Genomic DNA, 21,956 nt, shown 5'->3' on the forward strand with positions numbered 1-21,956 from the left:
TTATAATCATCTTTATAACAAGATGAACTAGAGTAAGTCAGTAAAAGTGGTCATGGTAACTACAATGGGCATTCTTGGAAAGACATTAAATACATTCTTGTAGGGAACAAGTGTTTGCATTCACTGAGAAGACCAATATATGAGAAGATTTCTATTTAGAGTATAGTGTATTCATTGCTATGAAAACTCATCAATTAAAGCTGTGTTTGGAAAACTGTTGATATATAAGGGGAAACAAAAAAAAAAACAAAAACATGTTAAGGCTAAGGCAAAAAAGTTTTACATTCACTGAACTTTATCAAAACTTCACTGGACTTTGAACTTCTCTGATATACAAAGATAGATCAAAGGGATTTAATTTAAGGAAATAGAACAAACGCAGCTGCAGTAATACAAATAGAACAGAAAAACCTACATAAGGCTTTTTTTCTCTCTTAATACTGTTACTTTTTTCTTAATAAAGGAAAGTTGAAGGATTTCCAGTGATGAGAAATATTGCATTTTACTTCCACTCTTTTGAGACTTTTGCACTGCAGACAGCAAAGTGTAAAAGCATTTCCTCTGTGTTGTGGTTTACACTGATGCGCACCTCAGTACCACGCAGTCATTTGCTCACGTCCTCTCTCCCACTGGGATGGGGATGAGAATTGGCGAAAAAAACAATAAAGTGGAATTTATGGGTTGAGATAAAATCTATTCACTATTACAGAAAGGGAAGAGAAAATGAGAATAATAACAGTGATTATGATAAAATAATATTTATTTTTAAAAGAAGTGATGAAAAACAATGCTCATCACATACCTACTGATGCCCAGCCAGTCCCTAAACAGCAGCAGCCACTCTGTCCCACTCCCCCCAGTTTTTTGAATTTATTTTAATTTAATTTAATTTAATTTAATTTAATTTAATTTAATTTATATATTTATTTATTTTCAGGATGTCATGTATTATAGAATATTCTTTTGTGTAGCTTTTGTCAGCTGTCCTGGTTCTGTATCCTCCCACCTCTTTGTGCTCCCTTGGCCCCTCTCACTGGCAGGACAGTACAAGAAAGTTGAAATTCCCTTGGCTCTAGCAGCATTGCTCAGCAACAACTAAAATATTGCTGTGTTATCATTGTTCTCCCAAAGTCAAAACATAGCATCGCGCCAGTCACTATGATGGAAAAAAATCCTAGACTTCTATCCCAGATGAATCCAGAACAGTCTAGAATATTTGTAAAATGTCTAAAAAGAGAGAATAAGTAGATTAAATTTCCATTGCTGTTGCAAATTAATGTATTTATTAATGTACTTACTAGTTCTGCATCCAAGAACATGCACCACTGGAATTCAAATAGTACTGGCTGCATTTTTCGAGTATGCCAGATTCCCTCAGCCCAAAGAGTAAAGAGAGGAAAAACAATAAAGATTTCAAAAGCCATCATTGCTTGATCATGCACTATCTCAGGTTGCCCGAAGCTTCATCCAAGCAGGCCTTGCACACTTCAGGAAGAGGCATTTGCAACTTCTCTGGGCAACTTGTTCAGTGCCTCACTACTTTTTCAGTGAAAGTTTTCACTGTTATCTAATCTAAATCTCTTCTCTTAGTTTAAAATCATTCCCTTCTCCTGTCACTATCAGACCAAATAAACTGTCTGGCTCCCTCCTTATTATAAGCACTCTTTAAACACTGGAAGTCTGCAATGAAGTCTCCCTGAAGCCTTCTTTAGTCCAAGATAAACAAGCCAACTCCCTCAACTTTCTTTATAGGAGAGATGCTCCAGCTCTCCAATCATCTTTGTGGTCCTCATCTGGACCTGCTCCAACAACTCCACGTCAGTTGCTGACAATATGGGTTCCTCACTGGATCCTCACATGGGGCACCAACGTTGCATTGTCTCCTACGGTACTGACCTAAAACCAGGCCAGGACCAAATGACTGCATGCACACACCAATATGATGAACAGCAAAATGGCATTTATTACACGTGAACTCTAGCTTATATAATCTATGTGCTTCGTCTACGCCCCTAAGGGGACGTGCCACACATCAATCACAGAGCAGGGAGAGGGCCTATCGCATCACATCCCAAGGGGGGGTCTCACAGTTGCTGTCAACACACGTCCCTCTTGTGTTGGGGAAGGGAGCCCATGCCTGGACAGAATACTTCATATGGGGCCTCATGACCACGGAACAGAAGGGGACAACCACTTGAAAGCTTCAGTCATTGACAAATCTGAAACATTTCTTTCTCTTCTACTGCCAGATGATGTTGACTCAGAGCAATTTACTAGACTGTTTTTCATTACTTTAGCTTGCCATAATATAACTTAGGAAATAACAATACAAAATTGTATAAAAGAAGCTTGACTGTTGTTTCTCTTGTGGCTATGCAATTAACATTTCTAGTGCTGTAAGGACATGATATTTCAAATCTACTCAGCTGATCTGAGTACTGAGATGAGGTGGGGTCCCATGAAAATGAACTAGAGAAGAAGAGTCACCTCCATTAGACTGATTCGATTGACCACATCAGAATTCTTATGATGAAGCCCAGAATGACTGACTTTCTGGGCTGCAAGCATGGACTGACACCTCATGCTGAGTTTTCATCAACCAACATCGCCCAGTAATTCTCCATATGACTTCTCCTAATCCATTCTCTGCGCAATCTTTATTTGTGTTTAGGATAGTCCCTTACCTCAGCTAAGGTGCAGGATTGTACAATTGGACTTGTTGAACTTCATGAGGTTCACATGTGCCCAATTCTCAAGGCAATTTTCAAGATCACAAAGTCCCTCTGGATGATATCTATTCCTTACAGAATATTGACTGCACCACCTATCTTGGTGTGGTCTTCTGCAATCCCCAAACTTATCTACACAATCCTAAATGGTCCCTATGTAGAAAAGACACTTTAAAGGAAATATTACTAGCCTTTCATTTCCAGAAATTATTTGGCTTGTAAAAGCTCACTGGTTTATTTCTCTTACAATAACACAACTCCCCCCCCCCCCCCCCCCAAAAAAAAAGACATTAGGTAATCATAACTTTTAATTACCTTCCATGCATGTTTTTTCTTTTCCTGTTTTCATTTATTTATTTATTTTAAATACTTCAGGAATTATCATACTTAAAATTAAGTATTAATGATTATTTACAATATGCAGGTTAAAAACATGAATATTGTCTACTGTGAATATCATCAGCTGACGATGATAATTCCTTACACAATATAATTCCTTTATTGTGTATTTCTATGCCTATACACAAATTCCCAGTTCAAATTTTCCTACATTTTTTTTAAATAACTACTGTGGTTTCTCAAAGCAATTTACTTTTTACCTACAAAATGTTGCTACATTTTTACAGTGTCTCAATTGCAATTTAATAGTCAGTAAACTCTCTTACTATGTTATTAAGCTTTAAAATGAATTTGAAGCTCTTTCCAATTCCTTTATTCACTCTCATTTCTACTAGACATTACTAGACATTCAATATGCTTGTAATAAATAAATGCGTCTAATAAAACAAAAAAAAAGAAGCAAAAAAAAAAAAGAGATGGAAACAAATTCAGAAATACTAAAACAAGACTGATTTGCATTATAGTAAACTTATGCAACTGTTCAGTAGAGACACAATGTTTTTCCTATTTTCTTCAAATTTGCTACAAAAATTTTATGCAGAAGTTTTTATGCAAAGTTATACTAAGTATCTGGAGATAATGAGGCCAAAATTTGTTGTATGACTGAAATAATTTAGAAAGAGGTTGTGAGAGTATTCCTTCACAGAACAAGTGGCAATTTTCCTGACATTGCTGGGCAAGAAAAGCAAAAGATAAAATAAAACTTCTGAACACTAATAAATTTGATCAACATTGTGAAATTGAGTGAAAGTCGGTGAGCACTGACTTAAAAAATGGTGCCATCTGGTGAAATGGGATCTGCTGTCCCACCAATCACCCCAATAGCTCAGTGTCAGAGTAACACACTGGCACATAGACATGGAGATTGAAATCTGAAAGGCATTACACCCAGAACTGATTTAGAGAAGTAGTTTTAAATGTAACACAATGTATAATTTTATGATAACTTTAACATTTCAGCAAGGGAAAGAGATCCTAGATACACTTCTTATTTAGTCTTCATTTTGAAATAATTCTCAATCCTACAACTCGGCACGTACTTTAATCTTAGAGTCTGCAGATAGTGAAAACATGGCAAAAATGGTATTATGGCTTCAAGAAAAGAAGCATATCAAGGAACTATTTTGATATCATCAGGGCTTAAATCTCAGTTAATTTTAATTAAGCGAAGAGTAAGCCTTTGCACTGCATATGTAATTGGAGTTATGAAACTGCCTCATGCTTTACCTGATAGAGCAGTTTTACTGATGCTGCAAGTCATTAGATTAAGCTGAAGAAAAATCCAAATGTTCATGATTGCATCTGGAATAAAGCTGGTCTTCCTGCACTAATTTTTGGAAATGGTGTGGACACTGAATACTTTGCAATAGTTCTGCATATTTGCCATTTCTTGAGCATTCTATGAATAAAATATATACTTCTAGAAAGTGCCCTTGCAAAGCTTATGTTCTTTGTACTTAGTGATGGTTATCTGAAAAAAAAAGAAAAAAGAAAAAAGAAAAAAAGAATAATAGCAAACAAGAAAAAAACATAAGGAAGAGAACCTCCAGGAAATTCTGTGATAGATATATTTTCATATCAGATGGAAATCTCTTGACTGTTGATTTTTACAGTAGCTATTCAGTATTTTAGTACTAGACCTTATTTGCCTTCAATAAATGAATGATTAGGATTTCATCTGCAAGTAATAAAGGATCAATTTAGAGTTGAAAGAAATTTACCGGTTGTAAAGTATTTTTTTTATAGAGGAGAGTTTTCTGTGGTGTCATATTTAGTTCTTTCAAGTATCATCAAATTTTCTCTCAGGGTTATTTCTTTTATTCCTTTTACCTGGATTTGAGCATCCCAAATCCCTACAGCAGTTTTCCAACAGAAATACTCTTATATCTCCTATAAAAGCTCTGAAACATCTCTTCAGGTTGCATAAAATCAGCCAGTGCTCCTGTTTGTAGTAAACAATTGTTCATTTGTACACTCTCAACTTGTGAGACCACAGTGGAAGAAGAGCAGAGACAACACCATAGTCCTGCGGGACCTAGTGAGAATCAGAAAATTTGCATAAAACGCATGTATGAAGAAGAGAAAAGCATCCATTAATGAGGGTTGTGTTCCAACAAATTATAAAATTTTATTCTCAGGATTGGGTCAATACAGACCCCTATGAGGGAAATTATATATTCACCAATGCCCTTGTCTGACACAGTTCTCTTTTAGTAGATTCTTTGTCACTATATTTTGTCAAGGAAATAAAATAAGAAAGAAAAAGAAGTTAAAAAAAATTGAAAGTAACCCTATCTTCTAACAACTCCTGCACATAAAGTTTGCTGTACTTCAGTTGGTTTTCCAAACAGTTTCAAGTGAAGGCTTCTCTTCTTTCTTGAGCAGAGTGTTTGAGCACTAGCTGATCTTCAAATCAATCTTGTGAACAGATAAGAAATTCTTGTAGAATTAAGTACATTAATGAAGAAAGACCTTGCAGTAGCACAGATTTCACTTCTGCACACTTATTTCAGAGAAGTAATTACTTTGGAAATGTTACAAACCAGCTGTAACTACTAGGACTGTGTCTACCTATTAGACCTCCAGCAAATAAAGTAAACTTACCAATGCATTTCCTGATCTTAATTTACCTGTCTCTGTCAATCCTAAACTCATAATTTGTTACTTAGGTTCTTAATTGTTAGCTATTAAAGAGCAGTTATTTTGAGCAGGAAATGATGGAGAAAAACAGCAAAAATACCACTTTTAACAATTTATCACAGAGGCACTCTCAAGAAACATTAACTGTGTACACAAATCTAGAAACTATAATAGTTTTTAATGTTTTTCTGGTTTAGTTCTACACATGATTTAGTAAAATATATACTAAATGGGAGATGAAGACATTTCAGTGGCAAGAGAATCATCAGCATGAATAATAAAAGATGAAATTTATTTTCCCTCTTCTCTGAACTTGTCTACATCTTCCCAGGAAAAAAAGTGCTAACTCATAAGTCTATGAAAAAAACTATCTCAGGGTAAGTACATTATAATCTAGTGAAATGCTGAAGACAGAACTGTGACTATCTAGCATACTAGGTATTATGAAATTTTAATTTTCTAACTAGACGTCTGCTTTTCTCCTTATGCCAAAGAAGTTTGTTTACCACAGGCCATTTTCTCAAGCGCATAATTATTTTGACTGTAAATATAGTAGCAGTCATTTATTATGAGACATATAAGCTGTTTAGAGATGTGACAGCTGTGGCATCATTTTACATTTTTCTAAATCACTTAAATCTGCTGTTATACAACAAGGTACTTTACCTTGACTGAAAATATAAATTACATTCTGAAATGGATTATCTGTCTACAAACCTCAAAAATTTTACATGAAAGTAACACATACAATGCATGTATGATATGAGAGTTCAGTAACCACTGCTATATTTCTTAAAAAATTCCAAGTGAAGGGAAAAAAAAAAAAGACTCTATAGAGTCAAAATCATAAAGTACAATCACAAGATCTATAAAATATTGCAAAAACCATCTGCTCATACAGCTGACAAGCACTGTATTTAGCGTGCTTTGTGTAACAAAATACACTCCATGGAGATCATCTAAAAGTTGAGAAAAAAGTCAAAATTTACGTTACTGAGCATTTTTACCAGCAAATAATTCCTCAGCAATTTCAGTGTCAGATACAGTCTCCTTTTTCTTGCAGTAAAGGTACATATAGGCTCATATTCTTTCTTCTTTAGACTTATTCACAGAATAATAGTTTTCTTCAGAGAAGAAAATGGATATTTAAAGGTTTCTTGAACCACTTGCGGAAGTATTGAGTGTAAAAGTAGGGCATTTGGTACTGAATAAACCGTTTTCCTTTGTTAAGGAGGATATCAAGATTTTTCTGAGGAGCATCCACTTCTACAGGAAGTGAATCACTCTTTAACAAAAGGTTCTCTATGGCATATTTCCAATCTGAATTAATACACCAAGTTATAAACTTGCCTATGTGATTTTAGATAGCAGCTATAGATGTATATGTAGGGTGTGAAAAAATACTCTCTTGAAATATTTAGAAAGTGTAATAAGCATAACAATTTTTGGAGAAATATTCAGACTAGACTGGCATCTCCTAGGGAATGCATAGAATTTTTTCAGAGTGCTTTCAGATAAACCCGTAAGTTCCATGAGCTCTAGATTACTTCAGTAGGATTGAGAACATTTCATGCCTTCTTGTTTGCTTTTAGTGACATTTATGGTCTATAAACCCTGGATATTTAAAAAAAAAAAAAAAAGCCTGTTTAATAGCCTTAACCTCTTTGCATTAGCTGGTCTACTGATATAAATGTATAGATTTAATCCTGATTAATACTGATATAATAGCCATAGAAATCTAGTAGTACTGAGTAATTTCAAGTGAGACTGGGGAAAAAAAATATATATATATATATATTCTAAATTTATCCTCAATGTACAGGACTTCTATGACCTCCAAGGATCGTATGGATGATGTTCTTACACTGATAATAAAGACCGAGCAGAGAGATTTCATATGACTGAGGAGGAGAAAATATAATTGTGTTAGATTAATGGTATTATCATTAAAAAGAAAGAAAGAAAGAAAGAAGGAAAGAAGGAAAGAAGGAAAGAAAGAAGGAAAGAAGGAAAGAAGGAAAGAAGGAAAGAAGGAAAGAAGGAAAGAAGGAAAGAAGGAAAGAAGGAAAGAAGGAAAGGAAGAAAGGAAGAAAGGAAGAAAGGAAGAAAGGAAGAAAGGAAGAAAGGAAGAAAGGAAGAAAGGAAGAAAGGAAGAAAGGAAGAAAGGAAGAAAGAAAGGAAGAAAGGAAGAAAGGAAGAAAGGAAGAAAGGAAGAAAGGAAGAAAGGAAGAAAGGAAGAAAGGAAGAAAGGAAGGAAGGAAAGGAAGGAAAGGAAGGAAGGAAAGGAAGGAAGGAAAGGAAGGAAGGAAGGAAGGAAAGGAAGGAAGGAAGGAAAGGAAGGAAGGAAGGAAGGAAGGAAGGAAGGAAGGAAGGAAGGAAGGAAGGAAGGAAGGAAGGAAGGAAGGAAGGAAGGAAGGAAGGAAGGAAGGAAGGAAGGAAGGAAGGAAGGAAGGAAGGAAGGAAGGAAGGAAGGAAGGAAGGAAGGAAGGAACAACATCTGAAATAAACCGTAAGTGCTCAATCTGCTGTTTTGCTCTGAGGTATAATCATCCATCATTTTCAACCTCTATTTTTCACAGCCTATATTTCAGGGAGCCCTCTAACTGGCATCAGTATGGGCTTTCTGACATTCATAAGACCAGGTTTACAGAGAGATAAAGTGGAAACCTTTTTCTGCAGAATGCTTGTTTCCAAGAAAGTCATTTCACAGAGTGAAGACCTCATCATCTGTCAGCAATAAACTCCCTTTGCTAAAATTGGAAGAACTGCATAATCTAATATTCCTGCTATTTTATTGCAAAGTTGAGAAGTTAAATAGGCAGGAATAAAAGACTTTCCCAAGAAAACAGGTCAAAGCTGCAGCTGCAGTATACAATTGCACCATATAAATTTGAAGCATATATTCAGGTGTTCTTGAAAAGACTGTTCTGTAGGCTGGAGCATAGTGAATAAAACCAGAAACCTCCAGAGTTTACAGCACAGAAGGATGTAACCTAAAAATTAAGAAGTGGCAAAGCTGTGAGCCAAGTGTGTATTCTTTATAAACTTCTGTTGATCAGACATATAAACCACACATTAGTATCATGACTAACACAAAGGAATGCATCTGTGACAACAAATCGTATTTTCTGTTCTTTTGTCATTGAGGAATATGAAGATATTCATAAATAAAAAGTTTTTCTTGTATTCATTCATTAATAAACCTCAATCTGGATACAATTTCCCACTATTTACTTCCCAAAATTATGATGTGAATGAAACTTCACAAACTCTTCTGTATCTCTTGTTTGTAAAAATGTACAATTTGTAATGCATCATTGCACAGTCTGGAAGAATTCTCCACTCATTAAGTTCTTCTTAATGTTAGAAGAACTAACGTTAGTTCATCTTAAGGATGTCTAGTAGTGGATTCATTTAGTCTCTGTAAAAAACATGAATCCATTGTGTAACAAATTAAAACTTACTCAAAAAAAATTTAAAGTTTATTAATTTAAGCTTTCCTATGTAGTAATAGATTTTGCCATTTTTAATAAGTGCAGTAGTTCTGGACACAGGATAATCTTATCTATATTCTATTTCAGTCATTCTTTAATTTGACTTGGTGGGAATGTCAATTTGTTTTAAAGATACTTAAGAGAAATAAAGTCTTTTAAAGCATTTATTGTAGATATCATTATGAAGATTTAAAGCAAGAAGTGATCATTAAATTTAACAAAAGAAAAAAGAAAAACCAACTTACCAATCAAACAACCAAACCAAACCAACCAACCAACTAAACAAACAATAACCAGGAATAAATCACTCCTTCTTAGAGTTCAGTAGCATTTACTTTGCAAGCAACATATGCATTTTCTCTTATTAATTATAAACTTCATTTCCTGAATAAACAGAGGGAAACAAACAAACAAACAAACAAACAAACAAACAAACAAAAAGCCAAAACAAAAAAACAAAAACAAAAAACAGCAGGAACAACAATAAAAATCCACCAAATAAGTAAACACTGTCACACCAGTCAGCAGAGTACTAAAACGGTTCTCTTTCATGGAGAAGACAAGCAGATTCCAAAGAGTTGTCTCCTTCATGGAAAACACAAATAATTCCAAACACTGACAGTATTAATTTAGTAATTAACAGCTGTACTAGTTTTGGCTGGGGTAGTTATTATTTTTTGTAGTAGCTCACACAACAGTATGCTTTGGATCTGAGAGGAAAACAGCATTAATAGTACACTGATGTTTTAGTTACTGTTGAACAGTGATTGTATCATGATATGCTCCTCATGACCTGCCAGTTAGCAGGCCATTACTGTACATGATGGGAAACAGCTGTGACAGCAAATCAAAGTGGCCAAATGGATACTCCAAACCATACAAGGCTGTGTTTAGCAGTAAAAGCTAGCAAAATGAGTGAAGATGGAGATACATTTGGAGTTATAGTGATTTCCCAAGTAACTATAACAAATGATGAAGACCTTTTATCCTGGAAATGGCTGAACATCTGCCTGCCAATAGAAAGTAGTGAATGGATTTCTCAGCTCGTACATGTAACTTTGTTTCTCTTAATAAACTTCTTGACCCACAAGCTTTCGCACTGTTTTCTTCTGACCATCATGAGTTCATTAATCATCTTCATGACCTTTCGGTAAAATTTCTCCAGCAGGCCCATATCTTTCTCATACTGGGGAGCACAGAATTGGGCACAGTACTGGGGGTCCCACCAGTTCTCACAAAAAGAGGGGAAATACCACTTCTCTTGACCTGCAGGAAATAACTTGCCTAACGCAATCCAAGGTACTATTTATCATCTTTGCAGCAAGTGCACATTACTGGTGTTTGTCCACTAGGATCCCCAGTTTCACTTTGGCAAAGCAGATTTTCATATGGGTGACCACTGGCAAGTTCCGGTGCCCAAGGTTGTTCCTTCCCAGGAGCAGGATTTTACTTGCCCTTGTTTCCTTGTTGAACAGCATGATGATTCTGCCAGCCACATTTAAAATAAAATTTAAATTAAAAAAAAAAAAAAAAAAAATTTTACATGACCCATGTATTGATTAATTATTATTAAAAAAAAAAAAAAGAAATCCTTAGTTTATAATTATTGACAAACTTAATTTCTCTTTCTAGAAAATTATTCAACAATAAATTCTAACAAAAGAAACACTGAATTCATGAGTATACTGAATTCTGAAATTATGTATTTAAGCAAATAAGAAATGCAACCATTTTAGGAGTATTCTGAGGATTCAAAGGTAAGCAAACATAGAAACAATTGAGGTTTTTTTCTTACTATTAATCATTAAGAAAGAAAACCTCTACCAGCTAATCTTAATGCAATGAGATTGGTTGTGATTAAAAATTGTACCAGAAATTTCATCAGACCTTCTAATAGCAGAGGCAAGTAAATTTAACTATGTGGTGCAAAATATCAGAACAATCCTTCAGAGCAATAAATATTTGTTTTTATTTCTATTAGTTCATTGTTCCTGAAGCTACAGCATCCTTTCCCTGCACTTACAACAGATGTGACTGCTAGCTACAGACATCCTGCCCAGAGCAGATAACAGTTGCAGGGTCCACTGTAGCAACATAACACCACCTCATCAACACCAACCGAGTGATAAGATTCTGTTGCTCTCAGTGCTCTCATTGCTCTCTATAACTTCCTGAAGGGAGGTTGTAGTGAGCTGGGGGTCGGCCTCTTCTCTCGTGTCATTAGTGATAGGACCAGAGGGAATGGTTTCAAGCTACGGCAGGGAAGATTCAGGATGGACATTAGGAAGTACTACTTTTCAGAAAGGGTGGTCAGGCACTGGAATGGACTGCCCAGGGAGGTGGTGGAGTCGCCGACCCTGGGGGTGTTCAAGGAAAGGCTGGATGTTGTGCTGAGGGACATGGTTTAGTGGGAGCTATTGGGAATAGGTGAACGGTTGGACTGGATGATCTTTTAGGTCTTTTCCAACCTTGGTGATTCTATGATTCTATGATTCTATGTTGCCATAGTCTTTTACTGTTGTCTCTTATCAAGAGCAAAAAATAGATGGAAATAAAGAAAAAAAATACTTTAGATATCTATGAAAAACTTATTTGTATCTTGTTAGCATGGTGTTAAAGTCTTTGTTCTCATAACACAACAAGATTTGAACAGCTCTGCATTTGCTCTGTAGCACTTTCCATCATAAACCAATGAAACAAACATTGTCCAGGTATTAATTTTTCCTCAGAAAATTGAATGAAAACAGTTCTCAAGTCATACTTTCCTCAACTTAAAAAAAAAAAAAAAAAAAAAAAAAGTGGCAGAGAGAGCAAATATAACCTCATTAAATAAGACAGCAAATCTAAGTGGCATACAAGACTATTAAACAAAATAGATTGGTCCATAATAATAAGAAACATATTTCACAACTGTTGAACAGTTCAGAGCTTTTAACAAGTAATAGCCATACTACACTGGAAAATAGTTGCTGTTCTCCATCAGTATATCATTGTCAATGGCTCTGCTGTCTCAGAAGAAGCACTTATCTCATACACTTTATTGCTTGATAGCTTGCTGATTGCTTTTACAAAGCAATAAATTGATGGCCTGATTCAGCAATGACATTAGGTTATGTTCATTTTCTGTGATTGATGCATTGAATTAGAACTCTTACATTCCCTTCTGTTTGGAAATATGAAATTCCAAACAGACAGACTTGATGTCACAAATAAAATGACACAACAGATGTCAGACCACTGAGATTTATACATTTAAATATCTAACTATCTTTCTTATTTATTAAAGATGCCATAATTTATTTTTGAAGGGCTTGTCTTTCAATTAAAAGAATCCAAATAAATAAGGAGAGGGGAAAAAAAAATAAAGATGAGAGTAGAAAATTTATTCTATAAATTCTGCAGTAGTAGAAATGCATTTAAAGGTGAATAACAAGAGCTTATTAATTATTTAGATCTCAATTAAATTAACTGAATTATTTAAACATTTTTTCTGCATGTTTTATAGTAAAAAGGAATTTCATTATTTTTCACTAGCTTAAAAACTCATCTATCAACCATAGTAATCTTTTTATTATACATCGTTTTGAAACGGTAGATAAAGTAGAAGGAAAAAAAAAAGAGAGAGAGAGAAATGAAAGAAGGAGGGATGATTGCTAGCTGCCTTTTATCATTTCTTCATGATAAAATATAGGAAGCAGTGTGTTAAAATAATGTTAAAGATGGAACTAAAATTGCCCAAAATCCAAGAATTCCAACTGAGTTTTCTGCTATCATGTTCACTTTATTGCTTCTCAAAGCTTGTCAGTTTAAACAAATATTTTAAAAGACAAAGAAACAAACAAAACAGCAACAAATCAACTTGCCAGCCAGCCAAATAAAAGTAAAAACAAACTAACCCAAGCTACTCACCATCATGTCTGTTGGGAAGCAGTCAGACAAAAAGCTATCACTTAGGGAACAATTCCAGAATAGCTGTTATTACATATGTGTCACATAACTAACTTTGTGACAGATGCTGTTTCTTGGCGCCTGCACCTCTGACTATATCAATCCAACAGCTGGAAGAAGAGAAAGATGAAAGCTCTACTTTGTCGAATATGATGGCTTTTCAAATGGATATTTAATGTGTGCATTGAGTCTGCTTTGTAGATATGTACAAATTATCAACTCTATCGCCCAGCGGGATCTTTGAATCTGACTGTAACTTGGGCAAGGTTCCAATACCTCTATTTCCTCATCTGTAAATCAGGGAAGATATTAACTACTGACCTTCTTGATGCTCAAGCTATGCACATTCATTTCCTGTCTTTTATATAGAACTTTTAAATTGCAATAGCATTAAATTGATAAATATTTACAGTATAAGGCAAATCATGATGGTCTAATATTCTTACCACAGAAAGGATCATGAACTAAGGTATCCTTAACTTTTGGGTAGAAGAAAATTCACAGACCATTGATTTCTGTGTTGTGCTGAGAAGGCAGTGGGTAAGAATTACAAATGAGATGCACCTTCCTGTAAAAACATTTCGCTTGATTTTGTTTGGTCTGCTTCCGCAGTTTTGGTTTTTTAATTGCTACCATTCCATTTGCAAATCTTAATACAAACACTGCTATTTTGACTTTGTGAAATCTCAATTACATTAAATATTTTTCTAGTTTCTGTTATTAAAAAGCAAAACAAAACAAAACAAAACAAAAACCAGGGGAATTGTAACTTTGCAGATCACAGGTAAAGCAATATTAACCAAAAATTGTTTCACAGCAGCTAATAAAAAAGTATACAAATGAGAAAGGGATTGTGTCCTATTCTCAACAGGGAACAAAAGCCAAAAGCAGTCTAGGTCTATCATTCAGAAGTGAAAAATATGACCTCCGACTGGCATGTTACAACAGGTAAAGAAGAATTTCATTTGAAGTTAATTCTTCTAGGCATCATGGTCATTACTAACCCAGAATCATAATAAAAAACATGTAGTCCATTAACTTTTGGAATATAATGTTTTTCAGAGCCACAGAGGACAGTAGAGTAATTATTGCCTCAAAGAAACAAAACACAATATCAGTGTGTCAAATACTGTTTGACCTTGAATGAGAAGTAAAGAATATAGGGCTATACTGAAAGATCCTATTTGACTTTGCAAACATCTGGTTTGTGCATGGAAAAATCTGAACTTCATATTCATACTCTTTTTTAGTTAATAGTCTTCCTCATGTGTTTAGTAGAAAGAATGAAGTGTAATCAGATTTCAGAGGGAATGTAATTTCAGAGGGACCTCGACAGGCTGGAAAGCTGGGCTCGGGTGAACCTAATGAGGTTCAACACGGCAAAGTGCAAGGTTTTGCATTTGGGCCGGAAGAACCCCGGGCACCTGTACATGCTGGGAGGAGTGGTCCTTGAGAGCAGCTCGGCAGAGAAGGACCTGGGGGTCCTGATGGACGAGAGACTTAACATGAGCCAGCAATGTGCTCTGGCAGCTCGAAAGGCAAATGGGATCCTGGGCTCCATCAGGAGGGGGGTGGTCAGCAGGGACAGGGAGGTGATTGTCCCTCTCTACTCGGCTCTTGTGAGGCCCCATCTGGAGTACTGTGTCCAGGTGTGGAGCCCTCAGTACAAGAAAGACATAGAGATTTTGGAAAGGGTCCAGAGGAGGGCGACTAAGATGATCAGGGGGCTGGAGCACCTCCCCTATGAGGACAGGCTGAGGGAGTTGGGCTTGTTCAGCCTGGAGAAGAGAAGGCTGCGGGGTGACCTCATTGCAGCCTATCAATACCTGAAGGGAACCTACAGCCAGGAGGGGAGTAAACTCTTCAAAAGGGCTGACAATAGCAGGACTAGGGGAAATGGATCCAAGTTGAAGGAGGGAAGATTTAGGTTGGATGTTAGGGGGAAGTTCTTTACAAGGAGAGTGGTTAGGCCCTGGAACGGGCTGCCCAGGGAGGTTGTGGGTGCCCCGTCCTTGGATGTGTTCAAGGCCAGGTTGGACGGGGTCCTGGGCAACCTGATCTAAATGTGTATGTTTGGTGGCCCTGCTAGGCAGGGGGGTGGGAACTACATGATCCTTGAGGTCCCTTCCAACCCAGGTGATTCTGTGATTCTGTGATTCTGTAATACAATATCACAGTGCATTCTAGATAACAAGCTTCTAAAAAGATATACATCTTTAACATGGGATATTGTAGAGAAAGTGGAGAGAGTAACCATAGAAATAAGAATACTGTAAATTTTAATTAATAACACTCAAGATTATCTGATACTTGTCAGAATTTCCTTGTGACTATTTCAGGAAGGAAGGAAGGAAGGAAGGAAGGAAGGAAGGAAGGAAGGAAGGAAGGAAGGAATGAAGGAAGGAAGGAAGGAAGGAAGGAAGGAAGGAAGGAAGGAAGGAAGGAAGGAAGGAAGGAAGGAAGGAAGGAAGGAAGGAAGGAAGGAAGGAAGGAAGGAAGGAAGGAAGGAAGGAAGGAAGGAAGGAAGGAAGGAAGGAAGGAAGGAAGGAAAGGAAATGAAAACCCACACAAACATAGGTGACTGAAACACACATTTGAATTTCCTTAGGGAAACTGGTCAAATTCAAGTAGTGCTTTATTATTATTATTATTTAATTGTTTATACTATGAACAAAAAACGAACCAGCTAGTATTCATTGTAAAATTTTTATTCACCATTACACAAGATGCTCAGAAAACAGCTGTTCCATTTGAAACCTTTGCATGCCTTCCTAAAAATTTCAGATTTTGCAGTTTATTTCCTGCAGCCATTCGCTTATATCTGTTAGCTTATAACTGTTAGCATTTCTACACAAGTTTTCTGATTGACTGTTGTTTTTTTTTACACAGACTGCACAATTTCTAGTCTTTAATAATGTTGTAGGATATCCATTTGAAAGAAAATGCACGAAACATTGTACAGTTTTTACCAAACCAATGGAAAATGGTAGCCTTGATGATGAACACAGCTGCATTAAGGGAACAAACTACAAATGGAAATCCAGAATTTTACTTTAAAAAACAAAACAAAACAAAAAAAAGCCTGTGACTACAATGACATAACACATATATCCCCCACACAGAAAACTAGTAGGAAAATTCAGAAAAGTGAACTGCAGAAACTACAAAATTGATTCTGCTCAATGCTAACAGAACCTTAAAGTATCAGCCTATGCTTCCAATGAAGGAAGTTTTTTTTATTTTTCCTCTGAAATTATCTGGTAATTGGAAGGAAGACTGACTGAAAAAAAAAAAAAAAAAAACCAACATTTCATTTCTATCCCCATTCCCTTTACTCTTTATTTAGCAGTTAAATTTACCATGTAAAGCGGTAACATATTCATGAGATCCAAAGCTCTACTTCAGAAACAGCTCTTGATGATGGATGTGTCTCTTGTTTCAACTCTATATCCATTTCTTCAGTAACTATAATAGCTCTGACTATACTGATCTAAATGATCTCATCTGACTAGATTAGCTAAATGCCAACTCTCACATAGGGACCTAAAGGCTCTAGTTGTTGCCATTATGCCATTGATTGGAAATTTGGGCTGAAATATCAAGGTTCACAAGCAGTATGAATCCCACAACCCCTTTTTTTTTAAACTTTGTGAAAAGTAAGATATGGAGATTTTTCTACATCTGCAATTCTGAATATTACTGCTATATTAAAAGACAAATCAATCGTGTATGTAAGTTCAGTCCTACTTAATGCAGTAGAACTATGTATTTAACCCCACTCCAAGTGAAAAGCATGTGACAAGATGCATGCGAAAAACTTGGGAAGTAGATTTTCTAGATTATTTGAAGTTTTGTAATAGACAAGTTACTTTGGTGTTAACATTCAAATGCTTTTCTTAAACGTCATTTCTCATCTAACAGTTGATGTTACTTTTAGTAAAATATATAGATTGTTCTTTCCTCTCATACATAATTTGGAAAAGCATCTGATTTTCAGTTCTCTTCAAGTTCTTTCACCGAAGACTGCATTCGAGCTCTTTCCAGTATTAAGCATTTTTATATTCTTTTAATTGCTGATCTACTGTGGATTCTGAACATTCTTCATACACACACTGAAAAGAAAGAAAATATGAAAATTGCAGTTCTCAGAAGCATTTTTTAATTATTATTTTAATGAGTAATGAGGTTAGATTTCCCTCTTTCAGAAAATGAAGTTGAAACATGCTTCTCATTTAGGCTGGAAATCAATAATTCTAACAGACAAAGTGCAACCAGTTATGCTGTATATTAAAAAAACAGGGGTCCCAAGAAGCTCAATGTCTTCTGAAAAGCTGAGATCACAGATTATCCTCACAGTGTCTTTTTCAAAAGTTTTTTATCTATCTAATCTAATAGTTGTTGGCGATTACATTTGTCTGTAAAACAGAGGAGAAAATTTCATGTCAGATATAAATTTTTGTACTTTCTACACCCATCATTTCTCAAATCTGACCTGGAGAGACATCTAGGGGTGAGAGGTTCGTGCTGTATTTGGTATCCCTGATGAGACTGACAACAGAGGTTAGCTGCTCTGGGCAGCCTGATACCATCACTTCTCAACTCAAGGCCTCATAACTGCATGCACCTTTCACCAAAGTTCTTTAACAAATCACCATGCTTGGTCTATATTCAAAAAGTCATTCCAACAAAAATAACTAATATTTGAAATAGCATTTATACATTGATGAGATAATAGCATAATTGTAATTTCAATTTTTTTGATTTTTTTTCCATTTTTATGTTCTTTATCTATAGTGTTGGTTTTTTTTCATGAATTCTTGTATCACATTCCTAGATTCTTAGCACAAGACAACACCTTGCACACTCAATGAATTATTTTACGTTTTTTCAATGTGTATGTCTAGAATCTGTGAGCTAAAGACAGATCAAGCTACACAATGAGTTTCCCATTATTTTTCATCATTTTATATTAATTGGTGTCCACCCAGAAATTCAAGTAATAAATTACCTTTAAAGATAATGGAGAGGAACCCATCATGACTTGATAAACGTATAGTAACAAGGCAGTTATTTCCCCAAAGCTATTAATAAACATATTCATCATGTAGACTAATGTAAAGATCTGCAATTTTCACAGAACGAGTATTTAACAAATAAGGTCCACAGTCACTGGATATGCACTGCCTGATTTGATGTGTTTCCTCTGAGCCATTTGAATTTATACAGGTTTTTATTAGTACAGTTACATCCAATCTTGCTTTCAAGAAGCACTGCACTGCTAGCATAAGCTGATTCAAGACTCGATATACTTCATGAAAGCTTCACTGACAGAGTTGACTTGTATATGTGATGGACTCAATCATAATTGACTGTACATTGTTTTTCAAAAGTAATGTTTATCACTGTAGAGAAAAGCTGCCTGCTCCTTTGTTTATTCTATATCAATGAGAGCTGCACTACTGTAATAAGGATGGAACCATCCCTGGAAGCCACTGAGAATGATCAGCTGGGGGAAGCCTTCTGGACTGCAGAAGAGGAAATCTACTGCCAAGCAGAAGTAAAGTTTATCCAAAACAATAGAATGCAACAATATAATTGTCTTCAGGATACATAAGAAAAAAAATTCATTGGAAACTGCTAGACTGAGATAAGGAATTGAGGAAAGATCCTGCACTGGAAGAAGACAGGGATTGGAGATTGGGGAAAAAAAGAAAATGCCACCTTTTTTTTTTTAATATGCCTAAGCCAGCAAATTTGTTTTCTCTGTATTTCAAATGTTTCAAATTGTTCCTTGTTCTCTAATAAAACAGAGCTGTAATAATTGGAAAGTCTTTGGTGGTTTCCAGCACTCTCACTTTAAGAAAAAGGTAGAGATAGTTCCACTTCAATAATCAGGCCAAATTGAGGTCTTGTCACCACTTGTTATTAAGAAATGTCTCAGTGTGTGATAGCTGTGTTGAAATTGCTGCTCAGAAATGAAGAGTGATACCTCTCTGTGGTACTTGTACAGCTTGTCTATCAGTATCTGAGAAACTCATCATCTTTAAAATATTATTTACAACTTGAAATTATGTATAGATTTGTTGTGATTTACCTACTGTTTCCTACAACTAGTAAACTGAAAAATCCAAGTCATGCACAATCTGTAGTTTATAAAAAGTCAATTTGACCAGATATCTTTTTCTTTAAACCCTAGTTTCTCTCTTACTTAAGGTAATTGTCAATTATTATTTGGAATTTAGCTTTGCTGATTTATTAGCTAATCAGAGCAGGGGATATTGATGACCTTCAAATCAATTAATGTGGTTGAAGAATGAAGGCTTGCTTCTGAAAAATGCTGGCATACATGTAGACCATTGAGAATTTCTTTTCTTCTTCCTTTTAAATTTTAACACCTTGCCTACACATGTGTGTAACATCTTTATTGCATAGCTCATTTCCGTGTTTGTAGTTTGGCAGGTTTGCTATATTTCTGCTGAGTATCCTTGATTAGCAATAGTTGTAGGTCCTCCAAAAAGAGTTGTGAATTTATGGATAAGTACTATGGACAATAATCTTCTAGGAAAGTCCAAGACATTTAAGTGAATAATTGTGGCACTAAAACTAATGCTTCCCCTGGCGATGATAATTCAACTGACATTATTAATTGTGCTTTTAGAGAAAACACCTCCCGACAAAATCACAAGTGATAGGGCGACAAAGTTTGTCATGGAGGTATTCTGACTCTTCAATAAAAGTTCTTTTAATGAATCAAAATTTGTATCATGGCTGGGATGAACAGAACATTAAAAAATTCTGTTATTTGAACATTTTCCTGCTCTTTCCCCATAATTGTATCACATTTTGAGATTGTGACACCAATCTCGATGTCAGTTACAGTCAGGATATGCACAGATTTAGAGACCAGATGGTTTATACCTCTTAATATTTAGATACTTCTAGAGTTTATTAGGTTACACTGTAATAAAGGACTAATAAAATGATAATATAATGTAATAAAATAATAACTTTGTAATGCAATTAGGAACTTTTAGTTGAGGACCTTAAATCACTTTATTATTTGATAATGGTTAAAGTTTGGAATTTCATTCAATACTTTATATCTTGACTGACAAATATGGTGGCCTTCTATGATGGAGTGACAGCACCAATGGATAGGGTGATGGTCGTCATCTATCTTGACTTCTGCAAAGTCCCTTATTACATCCTTCTCTTCAGATTGGAGTGGTATGGATTTGAAGGATGGACTGTTCAGTGGATTAAGAATTTGTTGGTTGGTAGCAACAACAACAAAGAGTTGTGATTAATGGTTCTATGTCTAGGTGGAGGCTGGTCACAAGTTGCGTCCCTTAAGGCTCGGTCTTGGGATCGGTGCTCTTCAACATCTTCATCAATGACATAGATCATGAAATTGAGTGCAGTCTCAGCAAGTTTGGAGATGACCCCAAGCTGAGCGGTGCGCTCAATACATTGGAGGGAAGGGAAGCCAACCAGAGGGACCTGGACAGGCTGGTGAAGAGCCTGTGAGAACATAATGATGTTCAACAAGGCCAAGTGCAAAGTGTTCTGCTTGGGCTAGGGAAATCCCAGCTACACGTGAGCCAGCAGTGTGCGTTGGCAGCCCAGAAGGTCAGCTGTGTTCTGGGCTGCATTATAAAAGGGGTGGCCAGCAGAGAAAGGAAGGTGACTGTCTCCATCTACTCCGCTCTTGTGAGGACCCATCTGGAGTCCTGCATCCAGGCCTGGGGCCCCCAACACAGGAAGGATGTGGTGCTCTTGGAGTGGGTCCAGAGGAGGGCCACTAAGATGATCAGAGGGCTGGAGCACCTCTCCTATGAGGAGAAGTTGAGAGAACTGGGCTTGTTTAGCTTGGAGAAGAGAAGGCTCCAGGAAGACCTCATTGTGGCCTTCCAGTACTTGAAGGGAGCATAGAAACAGGAGGGAGAATGGCTGTTTACCAGGGTGGATAGTGATAGAAAAAGGGGGGATTTTAAACTGAGGCAGGGGAGATATTAGGAGGAAGGGTGGTGACACACTGGAACAGTTTGCCAAGGAGGTTGTGGATGCCCCATCCCTGGAGGCATTCAAGGCTAGGTTGGATGTGTCTCTGGGCAGCTTGGTCTAGTGGTTCACCAACCACTGTACATAGCAGGGGGGTTGAAACTGGATGATCTTTGAGGTCCTTTTCAACACAGACCATTCTATGATTCTATGATATTTGTTTGTTTGTTTGTTTGTTTTCATAGGAAATGTTATTCAAGCTCCTAAGAAAGCTATGAGACAGAAAACACAACGGTAGAGCTGATACTACAAGAGCTGGTTTCCAGTCGTGGGATGCCAACAGTGAAAGTCATTACTAAGACTAATGAAAACAAGACATTTTAATCCATGATGTTGCTGTAGTCATTCAAATTCTCTTTAGAGAGTGAGTGTCTCAGTATGGATTCATGGTAATTGCAGGCAAATGTTAACTTAGTATGTTTAGCTGAAGTTAAACAATGCTAGGGGAAAAAAAAAAACACAGCTGAATTAGGCTCAAGAACATTCAATATAACTAATTGTCATTTACTTCAGAAATCTCTTCTACAGTGAAGTGACAAAATATTGGTTGTTTTTTGAGGACTTCCTAAAGTTTTTATAACTTGGTATTTAACAGCTTTGGCATCAGTTCTTTTGACAGATATATGTTTTATTAACCACTTGATGTGATAGGGGAGCTCTAGTTACTCCTCTGATAGCAGGAAGG

Source organism: Tetrao urogallus (assembly GCF_951394365.1).
Source record: "Tetrao urogallus genome assembly, chromosome: 3".
NCBI lineage: Eukaryota > Metazoa > Chordata > Aves > Galliformes > Phasianidae > Tetrao > Tetrao urogallus.